Genomic DNA, 19,176 nt, shown 5'->3' with positions numbered 1-19,176 from the left:
CCTGTGCCTCCTCCCTGCCAGCATCCCTGGCAGGCACGCGCTCACTGGGGCCCTTCTACATTCCTGACATCCCATGTCAGAATGAGACAGATGCGACTCATTCACTGCTCCATCTGCCCTCCCCCGAGCCTGCTCTGGGCAGCGTGGCAGCACGTGGAGCCAGAACCCCCTTGGGCTGCCTGGGTTCTGAGCAGCTTCCGAGCCGCCATGATATCGGCTGCCTTGGGAGCCTGTAGGGAAAGCACTGCGTCCCCTCCAGACTCTGCCACTTGCTGGCTACTTGTGTCAGTCAAGGCTCTGCTGGGAGCAACAGATATACAGTCACTCGGGTCTGCAAAGCTAGAGCCAAGGGGCAGCAGGCTGCTGGGAGGGAATCAGCGCCTGGGAGGGAGGGGCACGCTGGCCACAGTGTGTTTGTATATGGGGGGGCGGGGGAGGCTGTGACCGAAGTTACCCTCTCTGAGCATGAAACACAGGAATGACAGCATGCCTCGGGAGTGGTTGTCAACGCTCAGTCAAAATCGCCTGTTGCTGCACAGGGATTAAGGGGGAATGGCCCCCAGGGCCGGCTGGCCATGATCGCATTTCCTTCTCATGGCAGCCCTTCGCAGGAAGGCATTCTTGTCCCCATTGCCCAGATGGGGACACTGAGGCTCAGAAAGAGGAAGTGGCTGGCCCGAGGTTACATAGGGGGCAAGTGGGCTCGGGACCAGGTGCCTGTCCCACTGCAGGGCTCATTCCCAGAGCCCTGGGGGCCCAGCCATTTCCAGGACCAGGAGAGGCTCTGGGTGTCCATGAAGCAGGGGACATCTGTTAATGGAATGTCCACACCCACCGAAGGACGGACATTCATGACACTCAAGCACAGATGTGCAGGGCCCAGCATTTTGAGCTCCAGCCCTATGGCCTCCATCCCTGCACCGCAGGTCCCTCACACAGGCTGTTCCTTCCTGGGGTCACTCCTCTTCCCTCCTAACCCAGCCAAGCCCCACCCGCTCTTTAGTTCTCACTCAAACCTCTTTTCTCGGGGCAGCCTCCCCTTGGTGGGGTCCCCCGTTCACACTGAGCCCCCCTATTCAGAGGCTCTCTTTGCTGTAGAGAAGGATGCTGTCAAGGGTCTCCTGCCCCCAACCTGTGATTCCCGGGAAGCAAGCACTGCTTTGAGTTTTTCAAGCAGTAGTTCTAAAATTTTCACATATTTCAGAGTCCCTCAGGGTTGGTGGGGGCAGGCAGCCTGGATCACTGGGTCCCACCCCAGAATTTTGTATTTGGTATGCTTGAAGTTAAGCTTGGAAATCTGCATTTCTAACAAGTCCCCGGGGAATGCGGCTGCCACTGGTCTGGGACCAGACATTGAAAACCATGTTTCAAAAAGGCATTTTGTGTTCGTGATTGAAATGACAGAAACAAAGACTTCGATGGCACAAAAGGTCTCAGGTTGTGCCCACTCTCCCTGCTCCCCAGGGAAACTGCCCCCATTTTCTGAGTCTTCTTGCATCGCCCACCTCCCTTATTTTGCGGCCCTTGATCCAGTTTAGTGGTTACTGTCCTTGCCCTGCCAACTCCCACCCAGGGCAGAACTGAGGCCAGTAAAGAGTTGGATGAAGGGACGGAGGAGACTCATTTGCAGGTCCAGACACACTCAGGTGTGCACCACTGCCTGCCCTTCCCACACTCTGGGACCCTAACTGGGAGCCTTCTTCCCACCCCTCCACCTGCTGTAGGATTTAGCCTAATCCCAGAGTATGTGTGTGAGGCAGCTGCAGCTCCCTCTGGGGGAGAGAGCCCCCCCACCCCCGGAGGAAATCTCCTTTTATTCTCTGGCTACCGAAATCTGACCTTCATCGGCACCTGGGCCCCATGGCCAGGGCCTGTCCCCAAGAAGTGGCTAAGGAGATGGCGTGAAATTGCCAACAGCTGAACTCACCCAGCCTTTCCCCACATCCTCTCCATCCCAGTCGCTGCTCACATTCCACTGCGCCAGCCCCTTCCGGGCCCCCCAGTGCCAGCCTCATGTTTTTGTGTTGGACCTGGCGGCCCAGCCTGACCTGGCCCTATGATAGCACCCACTGGCCCTGTGGCCTATGACTGTGGGCTCCTCACAGCTCTCAAACCTCCAGGTCACCCTTGTTTCCTTCAGGGTTTGGCTCAGCTATCACCTCCTCCAGGAAGCCCATACTGATCTCACAGCCTAGCCTAGGCATTCTGCCTCTACACATGCCTGAAATGACTCACTTATGGCTCTCTCTGACTCACTCAGGTCAGGGGCTTCACGGACTCCACCTCCACGTCAGGGCATGCGTAGGGCAGGCCCCCAAAGGTTTGTCAAATGACTGAATGACCTGGCAAGGAGGATGATTAAGCTCCTGGTCAGGGAAACCCTTTCCTTTAAAAGCTGAGGCCTCTAGGAAATCAGGTTCCAGGAGAGGAGGGTTGACTGGCAGGGCTGAGACACGAGACCCATATCAGACAGCAAAACTCTACAACCTTGCGTAAAAGGGCAGCTCTGGGGACCTGGGGGACGGAGATGATGATTATTGCTGGGGACCCACTGCACGCACGTGCTGAGGAGGGCTTCACCCATGCAGCTGGGCCTCTGTTCCTGTGCGCGTGGCCCTTCCAAGCCACCCCTGAAGGCAGGCTAGAGATAAATGATGGACGGCATGGAATTCTCCAGAGAATTCCAGAGAATCCAGGAGAACTGTCCGCAATGATGGAAATATTCTCTGTGCTATCCAATACAGGAGCCACTGGCCACACATGGCTACTGAGCACTTGAAACATGGCTCGTGCAACTGAGGGATGGATGATTTTATTTTAATTATTTTAAATGTAAACTTAAAGAGCTGTGTATGCATAGGACAGCTCTAGAGCCTTCACAAAGGGGCTGCTTTAAGTGTCCTGATGGGGAATTTGCTCCGCTTACACTGCTGACGGGAAGATCTGAGGTGAAGCAGTGAGCCTGCATCCCTGTGAAACACGTACCTGAGGGGGCACAGACACCATCACTTGGGAAGTGTGGGCAGGTGGTCACCATGGCTGCTTCTGGGGAGGGGAACTCGGTGGCTGGGGTCAAGGAAGGAGGGGACCTTTGTTTCTTTTGATTTTTGTCCCTGATACGTGCATTATTTATTTACAAAAACTGAAATTGAAACACCAGAAAAGTATTCCCCTGAGTACACACCAGCTTCTAAGGCTGCCTGGCACAATCCTCCAGCCAATTTCAGAGCTCCAAGGGCCCAGGCCCCTTCTACACAGCCACACTCTCCTCCTGCCCACTTCACCCACCAGCCCAGGCTAACCTCAGGCCCACCGGACAAAGCCTGAACTGACCCCTGCCCACTCCCCAAAATTCCTTGCAAACCCCTGTCCCGTGGAGTCTCCAGCCTTGGTGACCTTCTTTCTGTTTCTCCACCATCCCAAGCTCATGCGAGCCTCAGGGCCTTTGCACCTGTGGGTCCCTGCCTGAAGTGCTAGTCCTCTGGTTCTTCTGGCTGGCTGTCACAACAAAGGTCATCCCCTAATAGTGGCCTCTCCTGACCACCCTGGCTAAAGTCCTCTCTCTGTTATTCCATATTTTAGCCCCTTGTTTGTTTTCTTCTATAATTATCTTATTTGCTCAGTCTTTACTGGCTAACCCCTCCACTAGAAGACAAGCTCCGAGAAGCCTAGGGACCATCCTGTTCACAGCTGCGCCTGAATGTGGACCACGGGGTAAGTGCTCCCTAGGCATTCATGGAATGAATACATGTTAAGTCAATGTCCCAGATTCAAAATTCAAATTCCAGGCTGGCCAGCTGATCTTAGGGAGGCTTCCCAACCCCTTTAGGAACTAAGACAGTCCCCCCCAGATTACTCACATAGCTTCCTGAAGGGGCCACAGTAATGACCCTCACAGTGCCCACCGAGGGTCAACCCCTCACACCCTCTGATGTGGGGCTGGGGACACAGAGAAGGCTCAGTGCCCTCACGGCACCTCCGGGTCCAGGGCATCTGCTTGTAAGCCAGCATTCTCCCACACTGTGGCAAGGACAGCCCTGGGCATCTAAGGAGGGCCTACAAATCCATAAGAAAAAGACACCCCCAAAATACTAGAGGGAGGCTACAATGAAATGATCAAATGACAAGGAAACCAGAGGTTAGCAAACTTATGGGGAGACCCTGAAACTCAAGAATATTGCAAGAGATGCTCTATTTCCCACTTTTCAGATTGGCAAAAGTCAGCATGCTGGAGAATGCCAGGTGTCAGCAGGGATACGGGGGGGCCCTCCTGGACTGTGGGCGCAGCTCCCCCAGAGCCACCTAGGAGCTCTCAATTAATTATATAAACACATGTCCTGTGACCTAGTAATTTTTCCCTGCATTTATACCATCCCTCTCCCCAAATCCTCACACGTGTCCACATGGGGAAGGCTGGAGGAGGGGTTGGAGGCAATCTGGAGTCCATCACTGGGAGGTGGATGGGTTTCATGTATGGGGACCTGACGGACGCATAGCCCTGTGGAGGGACCTCAGAAACCTAGCTCTGGGTGGAAGGGGGTAAGAAATGGAATGAGCTCTAAAGCATAAAGCCACTTGCTCGAAAGAAATGATGACACAGGGAACACACATGTTAGGAGAACACACAAAACCATTAGCATGGCTGCGCAGGGGGGGGGGGACGGGGGCAGGGTGATTACAGTGGGGGATGAGGACCAAAGGGAAACTGAAAAACAAACAAAGGAATGAACTCAGGAGCAGTGCTCGCCCAGGTCAGCGATGTTTCCCAGAGGAGGTGTCGTGGGGCCCAAATTGAAGAAGTAACCAGACAGGAGAGGGCTGGAAGGCCCAGTAAATCAACAGACACTGACTGAGCACCTACTATACGCCAGGTAACATTCATGTCAGTGGTTATATCCTGTGATGAAGAAAGGCCCTTGCCCTGAGGAAACGGAAATCTAGAGGTGGGGACAGACATTAAATAAACACCCAGGAAGGCGCCCGACTATAATTAGCCCAGACTCTGAGGGTCAGCGGGCTGCTGCTGTGCTAGTCTGCAGTGGGGATGGAGCTTGATCTGACCCAGGGAAGGGCTCCAAGCGGAAGCGGTATGTCAGTTGAAGGAGGGGAGCACTTGGCCTTGTGAGGAGTGGGAGGAAAAGCATTCCAGGCAGAGGGAATCCTCTCCGCAGAGGTCTAGAAGCAGGCAGGCCGGAGCGGGGAGAGTCTGAGGCACTCCAATCAGGCCGGTGGACGGAGCTCTTACAGAGAGAGGGGGAACGTGGTGCTGGATGAGGCCGCGCCAGAAAGAGCCTGGCAGGCTGCGGATCTCATTCCCAGGGGAGTGAAGAGACTGAGAGCGAGGGGCTGCTAGTGCAGATGTGGGGAGACAGGCGAGGAGACCGCTGCAGTGGCCAGTTAGAGCAGGGAACTGGGGCAGCAGCCCCAAAGGACACGTGCCCTCTCCGAGGTGACAGAAATAATGAGCCCCAGAGCATCCGCAGAGGGACTGTCCGCTTCCCCTCTCGTCCTCTGGCCTGGGCCCAGCACCATCCTGCACAGCCCCATTGCAGGCCCCCACTGTGGCCGGACCATGGGGGCAAGTGGAAATTGAAGGGCATCTTTAGAATAAGAGGGCTTGCTAATGGGGGCAGGAGGGAGAGGCAGGTGGTAGAGAACTTGGAGGTTCTTGGGTTACGGCCAGGAGCGGAGAACAGGCAGGGTCTCCATGAGAGTTTCAGGGACCTGAGGAGGGGCCGCATGGAGGAGGGTGGGGCACACAATGGTGCAAATCTAAGTCAGACTGACGCACACTGCTTGACCCTGAAAAAAATCAGCAGGGAGGCAGCACTACCCGAACTCCCCCAACCTATGCCTTGTGTCGCAACCACCCTGGGCCCCGTCCCTCGGTCCCCCCACTTCCTCCTCTCTTCACTCACCTCTTCTTTCCTCTCGGGCCTCTTCCCTATAATTATGCCCTGGAGGGGTCTCCAGCTCAGGGAGCAGAGTGGAGGGGGACACGCTGGGGTGATGGTGCCACCTCCTGGTGGCTACAAGAAGTGTAGCATCCCACTTCAGCCTCTCTTGGGGTGGGGCTGGGGCCTTGGGCTGGGCCCACAGAGGTTTCAGGCAGGGATCCGGTGAAGGGTCTTTCCTTGTAGGTGGTGATCAGGTCGTTCCTGGAGGAATGGTCAGTTCTGGGTGCTCCATTCTTCATAGCAGAGCTGATACGCCCTCTCCACCTTACCCAGGGGACTCGCTGTAACTATGCCTGCTCGAAACCCTCCCACTGCCCTCGGGATTGGGGCCAAGCTCCATGGCACAGCACCTCAGCACAGCACATGAGGCTCTGCCCCTGGCCTCGCCTCGTTCCTATTAGTTTCAGTCCCTACCTGTCCCACTCCCTCCCCACATGCACCTCCATCCCTTTACCTCCGTAGTTCTCTCTTTCTGGAGCACTATCCCCTCCCTATGGGTTCTCCAAACTCTACTCCTCTTTCAGGTCTCAAATTTCCCATTCCCATCACCTCCCAAGGAGACTTTTCAGCACCTCTGCATTAACTAGGCAAAGAGGGGAGGGAAGAATGTTTCAGTCCATGGGGACAGCATGTGCAAAGTTCTAAGGTGGCTTCAAGGACAAGGGAGGGGGCCAGAGACCAGAGAAGGTGACGGAGCTGGCAGGGCTATGGCCACAGACTGCACGTGGCTCTCGGGCACTGGGGAGGGACTGAGTCCCCAGTGAGCAGCATGAGGACAGGGCTGCGGCAGCAGCAGGGGCGAGGATAGCTCAAGGGGCACAGCGCATGCTTAGTGAGCACGGGTGAGGTCCACAGTACCTCCTCTAAAAATAAATAAATAAATCTAATTACTCCTCCTCCTCAAAAAATATTTAAAAAAAAAAAAGATTTGCAGCAGCAAAGGTCATGATCAGATGTGTGTGTGGAAAGGCCCACACGAGGCTGCTGAGTGGGCAAGCACTGAAGAGGCTAAAGCGGGTGTGGGGAGAATAGGGAGGGGCTCTACAGGTGAGGGCTCTTGGGGGCTTGGAGCCCTGAGCCCCTACTTCTTGCCGGCCGGGTCCTGAGCTGGGGCTCCCAGTCATTGGCTCTAGCCTCCCTGACAGGACCCCAACTTACCGCAGCGTGCTGCAGACCAGCTCTGACTGCCGGCTGCGACGCCCTCCCCACTTTTCATCCCTGGTGAACACTGCCTGCTCCCGGAGCCGGCACCTGTGCCTTGTGGGAGCTGCCATCTCATTTTAGAGGCAGACAGGAAGCCTAGGCTCCGAGTGGGGATGCCAGTAGTGAGTGGCAGAGATGGGATTCAAACAGAGGTCTGTCTGCCTCTTCCACCGTACTTGGTATCCTAGAAGTTATAGGTAGGACTCTGTCACCTGAAGGCTGTGTGACTTTGGGTGGGTCACTTCACCTTTCTCTGCCTCGGTGTCCTCTTCTACAAAATGGGGGCAATCACAGCAGCCTGCCTGGCAGGATCAGTAAAGAGTCTATGGAATAAATGCCCATAAGGAGCCTGACACGGCACTAGGCACACAGGAGATCAATAAATGATGGCTGTTCACTTAACACACTCACTGGGGAGAGAACTTTAGGGTCCTGAGTCAGGGAGAGGAGACAGGGGGCTCAGGAGGGATGGAAGCGGAGGAGAAAACCGAGAGAGCATCTTGAGGCAGGTTTGGAGCTGGGTGGCCCTGAGTTCCAAGCACAGAGCAGATGTCTAGGGCACCAGGTCTGAAAAGCCTTGAATGCCACAGTGAGGAACCACCAAAAGTTCAAGAGTCAGAGAAGACACAGACAGTGCCCTAAACCCAAGGGTGGGATGATTTCTCCTCCACAGGTGACAGTACTGGCCTTGGAGGCCGGAGGGAGCCTGGACAGCAGAGCAGATTTCCAGGTTTCAGAAAACTAAAGTCAAGCAGCCCTTTCTCGGCCAGAGAACTCCCTTATGTAATCTCCTAGATGGTCACACGGTGGCGACAGTGCACCAGGAAAGTCCTCTTCACCCTCTCTTTCAGCCAAAACAACAGGCAAGTGCCAATGCCTACTGGGAGCCTCTAAGAGCTCTAGGAGAATACTACAAATCTCTGTGAGGTAGAGTCTATTCATATGTCCAACTTACAGGTGGAACTGTGGGCTCACGGGAGTCTAATAGGATCCACAAGGTCACCCAACCAGGATTTGAACCCTGGTCTATATGTCTCCCATTCTGGCTGCAGCAGCTGCCTGTCCTTGGATCCTGGTTCTCTCTCCTGCCTCATCACTGGGCAGTGCTGCCTTCGTGGAGCTGGCAGATTAGACTTCCCTGGGAGTAGAATATTAGACAGGACAAGGAGGACTTTTCATTTCGGCTTTTTCTCTCGTTTACCTCACTTATATAGCTTTTGCACTGGAGGTGAGGTGATGGGACAGCTCCCAACCCTGGGGTAGAGAGAAGCTGGGCTGAGGGATGAGGCAACGAACTTGGGGCATCGCCTCCATGCCAGGCACTATGCCGACACTCATTCCTACATGAATTCAGCCCACGGGAATGAAGCACCCACTGGGTGCTAGTCACAGGTGACACAGTACTCCCAACCTTTTGGCACCCAGCAATAAATACTGGTATGTTTATGAGGATATGTTTTAAATAATTATACTGTAAATGAGCCCACAGCCTAATAAATATTTGTTGAATGAAACACCTACCTTCAGCCTTAGGTACCCACAAGACACGCAAGTAGTGAGTTTGGAGTTCTACGACAAATCTAAGGTAGAGATCAAGGCTCAGAAATTACTGGCATTTAGGGGAGGCCAGTGATGAGATGAGATCCCTCAGGAAGTCCGGGTAAACAATCAACAAAGCGGGCCTCTACTGAAAGCCTAACAACAACAACAAAAAACCAAAGTGGGCCTCTGTCTGCCAGACGGGAAAAAGGAGAGGCAAGCCCATGGCAAGGCTGCTCAGAGGGCTGGTAAACAGGCAGGAGGGGACCAAACCTCCTGGAAATCTTGGTTCCAAAGCGTCAACAGGGTCAAATGCTGCAAAGTGAAACAGCACAGATTATGAAAAGCCACCAGATTTGGCCAGAGTGGGACTGTTGGTGATCCAAAGCCTGGCTGAACTGGGATGAGGAAGGAGTGAGAAAGGGAGGCCAAGGGCAGCGGAGGGGAGAAGAGGCAGAGCCGGGATGTGGAGGCCTGAGATCTTTCTCTTACCGCGGGAGAGGCTACACCATTTGTGGGCTGCCGGAAAGGGGGAGGCTTGGAGAAAGGAAGGCTTGGAGCTCTAGAGGTGCGAAAGGGGAAAGATGCACAAAAGCGGGAGGAAGCCTTACGGCGGCGGGACACAGAGCCCAAGAGGAAGGCCGGCCCAGCCCGCTTTTCTTCCTCTGAGAGATGGGGCAGGGCTGATGGCGAATTCAGATAAATAGGCGTAAAGGGCCAGTACAGTCGCCGGCTGGCTCTGGGGCATGGCGGGCATTACTACGCCTTGGCGGCCTTTTCCCGGCGCGGCCCAGCGCACGAGATCGCCGTTTCCGAGGGTCCACGCGGGCAGGGCGGAGCGCGCGGCCCACGGCCTGGCCGCTGCTGATTGGCGCGCGGGAGCCACCTGACCGGCCCGGCCAATCAGAGGCGCCCTCCCAGGAACGCGGCCCCACGTGTGGCCCGGAGCGGAAGCCCGAGCTGCGGCGGGGCGGCTCCGGGTGCCGGCCGCGTGCGTCCGGCGGCTCTCTGCTCCTGCGGAACTCAGAGGCTGAGGCCGGGCCTCTCCCAGCCCCGCCCGGTTCCTGCCCACCCACCCGCCTGCGGCGACCCCGAGTCCTTTTGCCAAACCTCCTCTCTCGCCGGCTTCTGCGGCTCAGCCGGGGTGTGTTCACCCTGTCCCTCTGTCTTGACTGGGCCGAAGTGGTGATTTAGAGGAAGACAGAACCAAGATTCCAATCATCGCGTGGCCTACGGCAGGTGTTTAACACTGTAAAGTGGGACTACTAATATCTACTGTGGTGTTTTTGTGAGGATTGTAAAGCCCAGTGCCTGGGACACGGTGAGCTCCCCAAAACACTGGTTCTATTTTTGACAATTGCTGATACTCCTACCCTTCAAGAACTCACAAGCCTCATTACACACGGCCTCGTGTTAATCCTCCTTTTTGTTCCTGTTTTCTTACTAGAATGTAAATTGCTTGTCAACAGTAAAGTGCCTGTTACGCTTTTTTAGGCTTCCAACTCCACGATCCCTTTACTTAATCTGACTAGGGTAAATTGAACCTACAGAAACAGTAGCAGGACAGAGGATACAAAGTTATGGGATTTATGCAGGGAAAATCTCAGCAGTTAGGTGGGGATATTTAAATGCAACAGTGATGTACTGGAGAAACATCTCAGAAGGCTGCCAAGTACTAGCTCTTTGAGCTCAGGCAGATCTTGATAGCTGAGCTGCATGAGAACAGTAATTGTGACTGTAACAACTGCAAGACTCATCAGGTGCCAAGCACTATTGGAAGCTCATATTAACTATCAACAACCCCAGTTTACAGAGAGGGTGCGCAGCCACAGAGAGGTTCTGTAACTTGCCTAAGGTCACACAGCTATTAAGTGATAGAGCTAGGGGTTCAGACAAGATCTTTTGAGTCAGAGTCCATGCCCATAACTTCATTGTGTGCTACCTCCCAGACACCACCACAGGCAGCTGGCACACTGAAGACCCACCACATAGAACTATGGAGAGGGCTACGGCTAACGGGCAAGGTCTTCTGCATCCAAGAACCAGAGCAGGCCAGTATGGCTGAAGGGTAGAGAGGGAAGGGAACAGGGTATAGAATGAGCCTGGATTTGCAGGCAGGTCCGTACCTTGCAAGGGGTTCCAGGCCACAGCACAGCTGACTAGGTGTTCCAAGGGTATTTCTGATCCCTCATTGCCACAGGCCTGGTGTGCAGAAGGCAGCAGGGACCTCTCTTACTACGGTTTAGCTTCAGTCCCTGCCCAGCCTGGAGATCCAGAGCCCATCATAGCCCTAAGTCCCTGGCTGCCTCCCGGGCTGGGCAGGGCTGGATGCCACCACCGTGAGGACCGCATCCCCCACTCCAGTGAAGAGTTTCTGGTCTCATAATGGCCTTAGGCTCATTAATATGACTAAATAGATAGACCTTCTGAAATCAATTGCATCCTCCTATTGGCTACTATAAAAACCCCGAGATGCCCTGTCATCTAAGGCCTCTGCAGGTCTCCCTGGGGTGCTTGTTATGAGCTCTAGACATGTCAGCTGACTCTCCAGGCAAGGGGCCAGGCTTTGGGGGAAGCAGGACAGGGCTTTTGTTGACTGTCAGGCCTCAGGTGGTCATCTTATTGGTCCTGTCTTGTCACTGACTCCTCTGGAAAACTCCCTGGAATTCTGAGATTTCCTGGGTTTTCTCACCACCCCTCCCACCCCCACCAAAGGCATCAGGTCTCACCTCCTCTATGATAACCCTTAAGGTATTCTCCCTCACCTGGCTCTTCCTCCAGGTCTTCAAACCACATATATATACAACCACTAGCAAGACATCTGCCCTGAGGTCCTTCAGGCTCTCCGAACCTAACAGGCCGCAACACCAGCACCTGCCTTACTTTAAAGTATTCTTGCAAGAACTTTAACCCAAATGTTATCAAGCCTCTGAACTTATGTCCAGCTTACAGGAAATACAGGTGGCAGAGGAACAGGTGATGAAGAAGCGTCAGCCAAATGCAGAACACGGGGGATTCTCAAGATAACTGGTTTGGGGGTAAGGTATAGCTCAGTTGTAGAGTGCATGCTTAGCATGCACAAGGTCCTGGGTTCAATCCCCACTATCTTCATTTAAAAAAATTTTTTTAAATAAATAAATAAACCTAATTACCTCCTCACCACCCCCCCACCTCAAAAATATAACTGGCCCAGTCATTTCAAAAGTCAAAATTCATTGAAAACATGAGGTGGGGCATTCTAGGCTGTCAGAGATGTAAGAGATACAAGGACCAATGCACAAGGTGAAATTTGATTATAGTTCAGAAAAATCATCTATAAAGACATTTTGGGGAAATTCGAGTATGGAAAGAACATTAGATGTTAAGGAATTATTATTAGGTGGTACTGTGGTTATGTAGGAGAATGTCCTCATGTTTTGGAGAAGTTTGCTAAGTGTTTAGGTGAGAAGTATCAGAATATCTGCAACTCACTTTGAAATTGTTCAGAAAAAAAAACTTCGCCTATGAAGCAGATATAACAAAATGTTAACACATATTGAATCTAGGTGTATTGGTTGTTTTTTCCTTTTTTCTTTTTCTGTATGTTTGAAGGCTGTCACAATAAAAAATATTTTTTAAAAAAACTGAACATATTTCCCATCTTTGCCCCAGCTGTATTCCTGTAACTCCCTAGGTCAGTGGTTGATGTCTCCATCCATCTAGTCACCTCCTCTAAGCTTGAAATCTGGACCCCACCTTGACTCTTCACACTCCCTTGTGCTCCCGTCTAGTGTCCAAGTCCTGCCCATTCTACCTTCTGAAATCCTGCTTAATCCATCTCTTTTTTTTAACGGAGGTACTGGGGATTGAACTCAGGACCCTATGCATGCTAAGCATGTGCTCTACCATTGAGCTATACCCACCCCCACCTTTTTTTAATTGAAGTATATTTGGCATATGACATATGTTAGTTTCAGGTGTACAGCATAATGATTCAATATTTGTACATATTGCAAAATAACCATACAGTAAGTCTAGTTAATATCTGTTGCCATACATAGTTAGAAAGAATTACTTTCTCACAATGAGGATTTTAAAAATCTACTCTCTTAGCAACTTTCAAATATGCAATACAGTAATATTAACTATAGTCCCCATGCTGTATATTACATCCCCATGATTTAGTCCATTCTTTTTTTTTCTTTTCTTTTTTAAGGTGTTTTATTTAGTCTGTTGAAGACATGCTTATGTATGCTTCTAAAAGCCCTTAGGAAGAGTCTCAAATGACATTCTACAGTTTGATATTTTGTTCCAGTGTTGTCAGGTTCTTAAACTACACTGTAGGTATAAATTGTTTCACACACAAAAAAACCCATATGGGCCCATTAAACACTGAGAAAAACTTCGTTTATAATTTAGTGAATTTTAGTCACACCAGAATAATGATCTAACCTGTCCAAATATATACATCCCTGGTGAACTAAATTCTCTTCTTTAAAAAATGGTCAGATTTGAAGATCAAGTTAAACCCTGAGGGTTGCTATATAGATGTAACATGAATTCAAATTCATATTGGCATTCATTTTTCTGTATTTTCCTAAGGAATCTTCCTGGATCATAGTATTTAGGCAGAAATTAAATGGGTTCTATATCATTCTGGGAAATGCCACTAAGTTCTCAGTTTCTCAGGGTTTACTCCTAGATCAATGTCATACAGCCTCTACACGATGTGGAGATATGGACAAGAAATATTTCAAATACAAAATTCTCAGCTTTGTGTCATAAATAAATTTGGGTAAAACCACAAGCCTTCCACTGAATCATCTTGGCAAAGATGGCCCATCTTCTCTGCAAGAAGCAACCTTTCTTTAGCCAGGAGGACAGACATTCCCATGAGCTTAGCAAACTCTTCTGATGTTAGGGATCCCTTTTCTGAAACCGTCTCCAAGGCTGAGGCCACCATTTCCTCCTCATTGGGACTGGAGTCCAGTGACTGTGACACCATTGTCAAACACTCGGAGCCTGAGAGGTAACTTCGGTGCTGCCAGCATCTTGCATGCACTCACCAAATCTTCCAGTGAGAGCAATTCCATTCCTCAGGCTCGGTTTACTAAACAGTACACTTCCATGAGCGACACTATTCCCCCTCGTTCCTCTAACCACGCCTGCAATATTCCAGCCAGCTGTTTGGCCAGCTGCATGTGGTACTGTGTGCCCCAAGACGTAGGTTTCCCTGGTAACCGGGTTAGCTACGCCCATGCTAAGCAAATAGGATTTAAACCTGATGCTCTCAGCTTCTGTGATATCACTTTGCTTGTCTTTCATCTTATTAGCAATTGATTTTGATAACTCCACCATTTCCTTAGCCTTCATCATCAGTTTGCTGAGGTCTTCAAAGGCCTCAGAAATGTTTTTGTCAGTCTCTTTTCTTTTTTCTTCCAGTTTCCTTTCAATACCTACAATTCCTACCACTCTTATTCTTCCTGGCTGGGTCCTCTTTTTGTTTGTAATGACTGGGAAACTGGCATATTCTCCCATCTTGTCTGTGTCATTTCCTCTGATAATCGCCTATAAAACTCAATCTGACCATGTTCTTTGAAAGAGAGCTTGATGTAGGAGTTCTTACTACTGTGGAATGGACCAGGTTCTTTGTTAGCAGCTGGGTGAAGATGGACCACTATTTTGGTACTTTTCCCAATTCCAGCTGCCTGTTTTTCAATGAACACAATTTGGGAAAGAGGAATGGCCATGCAGCATTCATGATTTTTCTGATCTCTCCAAGTCAGTCTGTGGGTACTAAGAATGAGGGTCCCGGCATCAAATTTTATCTTCTCCTCACTGTCATAGATGCACACCCCGCGCTGCTGGATCACCAGGGTCTCGTTGATCTCCAGGAGGCCGCTGGTCCACATGAAATGGTCCATTGCCGCCGCCAGGCCGGACTCCACCACTCATCCACTGGGGCGTCCATTCTTTATCCCCATTTCCCTGCCACTGCTCTGGTCCAGGTCACAGCTTCCTCCTGCTTCGTGGTCTCAGCACCTTCCCGGGTCTCCCTGCCTCCACTTTCTCCCTCCACATAGTTCCAGGGTCATCTTTTTCAATGTTGTATCTGACTGTGGCACTCCCCATGACAGCAGAATTAAATACCAGTGACTCAGAGTACTTCACAGTCTGCTCCTAATGTCTTCTTAAAATTCTCCTCTCTCCCTGTCACCAACTTTCAATCATTGGTCTCTTTATATTTCCTCTTTTTTTTTAAATATTTTTTATGTATAATTCTTTTTATTTTCATGCAAAATAAAAGCACACTTAATAACACCCCTTCAATTTTGACTTACAGAATTTAAATTCAACCCCTTATAACAATGACTTAGTATCTAATATTACATTCATGCCCTTTATATTCTTCAAGAATATCTTCCAAGAACTGAGCCTTGAGGGGAAAAAAAAATAGAAAGCTATGAGTTCAATCTGAGATACTGTTAAAAACCAGAAAAGTCAAATTCTTAAAAGAATGTTTGAAGAACTTCCTATTTGAAAAAAAAAATCCTATTCAACATTCTGTTGAAAAAAAATATGAGCTTCATCAAATAAGAAGGTATCCACATTAAAGAATGGGTGTCAGTGGTTTGAAGTATAATCCGGGGGACAATAGCAGAGCACTGTTAAGAAAGGCCCCATCGCAAATGACCTTGATGGCTCGGCTCGGAGAACAATACTGAGCAAATTAACATGGACATCCACAATTGTGAACCAAAAAGTGACTCAGTAGTCTACATTCAAATGTAAAGAAGTTTTAAGAATATCTTAATCATTTTATTGCATTTCTATTTTTTGTTTTATGAGTACACAAAAATGATATATGATATTTTGAAAACTATGAGTAAGTAGATCTAAAAGGGCTCTTTACATAAGTCTAAAATTAAAAAATAAGGAATTAAGAGAGAAAAAAAAAAGAGTACATTCCAAGACCTTCTGAAGACTCAAGAATATTGCAAATCTGCAGACAACAATGTGTAGACAGCAAGTCCAGAGAACAGCCAAGCTCACTGAGGTGGGCAGGCATCAAGGTGCATTTAGCTGGGCCTCACTTGCACCCCTAAACTGGCCTCATGGCTTGCCTTTGCCCCCACTCCAACCACACTGGCCCAGTGACCTGCCTCAGGTACTTTTAGCCTTGAGAAGTCACCCACAGGAGGGAGCACCGCCTGACCTCCCTCAGTACTCCACACTGTCCTGCGTGTGTCCAGCCATGGTTGGCTCTTAGGGTTTAGGAAATGTTGCCTGTGGTCCAGGGCCCTGTGCTATGGCTTCTCTCCTGTCTCTGTCAGCCTGGGCTCCAAGGCCATGGCTTCACATGCACCCTCTCTAGCCCTTCACCCCCTGACCTTTCATCTGGTAACCTTTTTGCCCCAGAACCCTAGAGGGGATCCAGTCATGAGTGGAGGGTGCCCACTGGTTAGGTCCAACCTTGGACATGGGCCCTAAGGTCACTCAGCTGTCCTCAGCTTCCTTGAGCCTGAAGCCCCTCCCTTCCCTCTCACTTCCTATCTCTGGAGAAAACAGAGATACTGGGTGGGACCTCTCTCAACTTCCTTCCCTTCCCACTTGAAACATGGCTGAGGCCAGGCCTCTCCTTGCCTTTCCCTACATGTCTCAGAGGATAAGGGGTTTTCTCCTCTGCTCTGTGGCCCATCCCCCAACCCATGACCCCTTTCATACACCCTGTACCTCCTTGACCTCAGTGACCTCTCATTACTGTACCTTCAGCTTTCCCTCTCAATTGCCTTCTTCCCAAAAGCATTGCACTCATTCGAGGATTTATTCATTCAAACCCACAAATATTTATCAAGCATCTTCTCTGCACCAGGCCTTGTTCTAGGCATTGGGAACACAGCAGTGAACAAGTCTGAACTTCCATTCTAGAAAGATGGGGGTGTGGACTAAAAAAAATCAGGCAATTAAGACTGTGTAGTACAGGCATAAAGACAGATCAATGGATCAACGGAATAGACTGAGATCAATGGAACAGATCAGTGGAATAGATTGACATTTCAAAAATGAATCTATGCTTCTTTTGTCAATTGATTTTTTGACAAGGGTGCCAAGATCATTATTCAATGGGGAAAGACAGTCTCAAAAAATGATGTCGGGACAACTGGATACCCACATGCAAAAGAATGAAGTTGGATGTCTCACGCTACAGTAAATTAACTCAAAATGGATCAGAGTCCTAAATGTAAGGGCTAAAACTGTTAAAGTCTTAGGAGGAAACATAGGGGTGCATTTTAATGACCCAGGATTAAGCAGTGGTTTCTTAGATAACCAAAAGCACAGCAACAAAAGAAAAAATAGATTAAATTGGGCTTCATCAAAATTAAAAGCTTTGTTTCCAAAGGATACTGTCAAATGAAAACACTACCCACAGAATGGGAAAAAAATATGTAAATCTCATATCCACAAAGGACTTGTGTCCAGAATACATAAAGAACCCTTACAACTCAACAACAAAAAAGACAAATTACCCAATTTAAAACATATGCAAAGAATCTGGATAGACTTATTAGGGGGGAGTAATTAGGTTTATTTATATATTTTTTAATATATTTTTTACTGGAGGTACTGGAGTTTGAACCTAGGACCTCGTGCATGCTAAGCAAACACTCTACCACTACACCCTCCCCCTCGGATAGACATTTCTTGAAAGAAGATATACAAATGGCCAGTAAACACAAGGAAATGTGCTCAACATCACTAGTTGTTAGGGAAAGGCATGTTAAAACCACCATGAGCTACCATTCTATACCCACTAAGATGACTATACTCAAAAAGGCAGATAATAACAAGTGTTGGTAAAGATGTGGCGAAATCGGAACCCTCATACATTGCTGATGGATAGGTAAAATGGTACAGCCAATTTGGTAACATTCTTCAAAAAGTTTTTCAAAAAATGACTCAGCAATTCCACAATTCCACTAAATATATACCCAAAATAAAAGAATATAGATGTCCACACAAAAATTTGTACACAAATGTTCATAGCAACATTGGCCCCAAAATGAAAACATCACTGATACACAAAATACCAAATGATAAACAAAATGTGGCATCTCTACAGAATGGAATATTATTTAGCCATAAAGAGGGATGTGGTACTGATACATGCTACATGGATAAACCCAGAAAAATTTATGCTCAGTGAAAGAAACCAGACATAAAAGAGCACATATTGTATGATTCCGTTTATATGACATGTCCAAAACAGGCAAATCCATAGAGACAGAGAGTAATGAGTGGTTGGCAGGGCCTAGAGGGAGGGAGGGTAAGGGGAGTGAGTGACTGCTAATGGGCTCAAGGCTTCTCTTTAGGTGATGAAATGCTCTGGAATTAGACAGTGGTGATGGCTGCACAACTTTGTAAGTGTATTAAAAACCACTGGATTGTACATTTTAGAAGGGTGAATTTTATGGTATATGAGTTATATCTCAATAAAAAGAAAATAAGTAGGAAAAATCAGACAATTTCAGAGGACGGTCATTGCTGTAAGTTACTTAAGCAGGGAGATGTGATAGTGTGCCCTGGGGTCAATGAGGGGTCCTCAAGGTGAGGGAGGAGCCAGGTGGGCCTGTCTGAAGAGGGATTCTAGCTGGTAGATGGAAAGAATCCCGGCAGAGCTGGGAGCAGAGTCTTCCAGACATAGGAACACAGGCCCTGAGGTGGAATGGTTTACACAAGATGGAGTCTCTTCTGTCTTTAGAAAAAGCCCTCCCTCCTTAGCCCTCTCCAACAGTCCTGCCTCCTGTTCTACACAGCCACATGTTTTCCAATCATGGTTTTTACCCCAGGTCTTCACCCTGGGGGATGTGAAGATTTTCCAGATTAATCTGAGCATGGTTGGAGTGAAGGGTACAAATTCCCAGACCTTTAACTTCCCTCTGAAATCCTTGATCTGCCTGAGAAAAACACTTCTCTCCAGTTCTCCTGTCAGATGGCTTCCCACGGAAGAGAAAAGCCACATCTTACCCAGACGAATCTCCCTGGGCAGGGCACCTCTGGAGAGTGGGTGCTGGAGAGCCCTTAGCACTTCCGAAAGACTTGCTTCACCCAGTAAACTCAGGGCAAGGCTTTGGCCTTGTCTGTCAGTCCTAGAATCAGAACCCAGCAGGGGGACGGTTGTCATGGGGACGCACGTGAACGTGCTGGTTTTAATTGAGAAATGGAATCAAATCTTTTGCAATTGAAAATCAGTCTGAGTGCTCACTTCAGCAGCACACATACTAAAATTGGAACACTCCAGAGAAGATTAACATGGCCTCTGTGCAAGGATGATACACACTTTCGTAAAGTGTTCCATATTCTTATATTTAAAAAAAAAATCTGTCTGAGTTGGCTTAGGGATTTGATGATGGGGCCTGGTTTTGCAATTTTAGACACAGGAAAGACGTTTTCTATAAGTTGATAGAGCTGAAGCCACAGCCCCAAGGTTTTGATTAAG

General features: G+C 49.3%; 1 non-coding gene and 1 pseudogene across 1 annotated transcript; one reads left to right on the top strand and one right to left on the bottom strand.

Annotated features, from left to right (window-relative positions):
• Positions 1-13,171: 13,171 nt before the first annotated feature.
• On the bottom strand, positions 13,172-14,743 carry LOC102530839 (vacuolar protein-sorting-associated protein 36-like; annotated as a pseudogene).
• Positions 14,744-18,934: 4,191 nt separating this feature from the next.
• On the top strand, positions 18,935-19,041 carry LOC116285119 (U6 spliceosomal RNA). The gene has a single exon (XR_004194804.1). It is a non-coding gene; the product is annotated as a U6 spliceosomal RNA (small nuclear RNA).
• Positions 19,042-19,176: the final 135 nt, after the last annotated feature.

This window comes from Vicugna pacos, chromosome 22, assembly GCF_048564905.1.
Source record: "Vicugna pacos chromosome 22, VicPac4, whole genome shotgun sequence".
Classification (NCBI taxonomy): domain Eukaryota; kingdom Metazoa; phylum Chordata; class Mammalia; order Artiodactyla; family Camelidae; genus Vicugna; species Vicugna pacos.
This window is presented reverse-complemented; position numbering and strand designations above follow the sequence as displayed.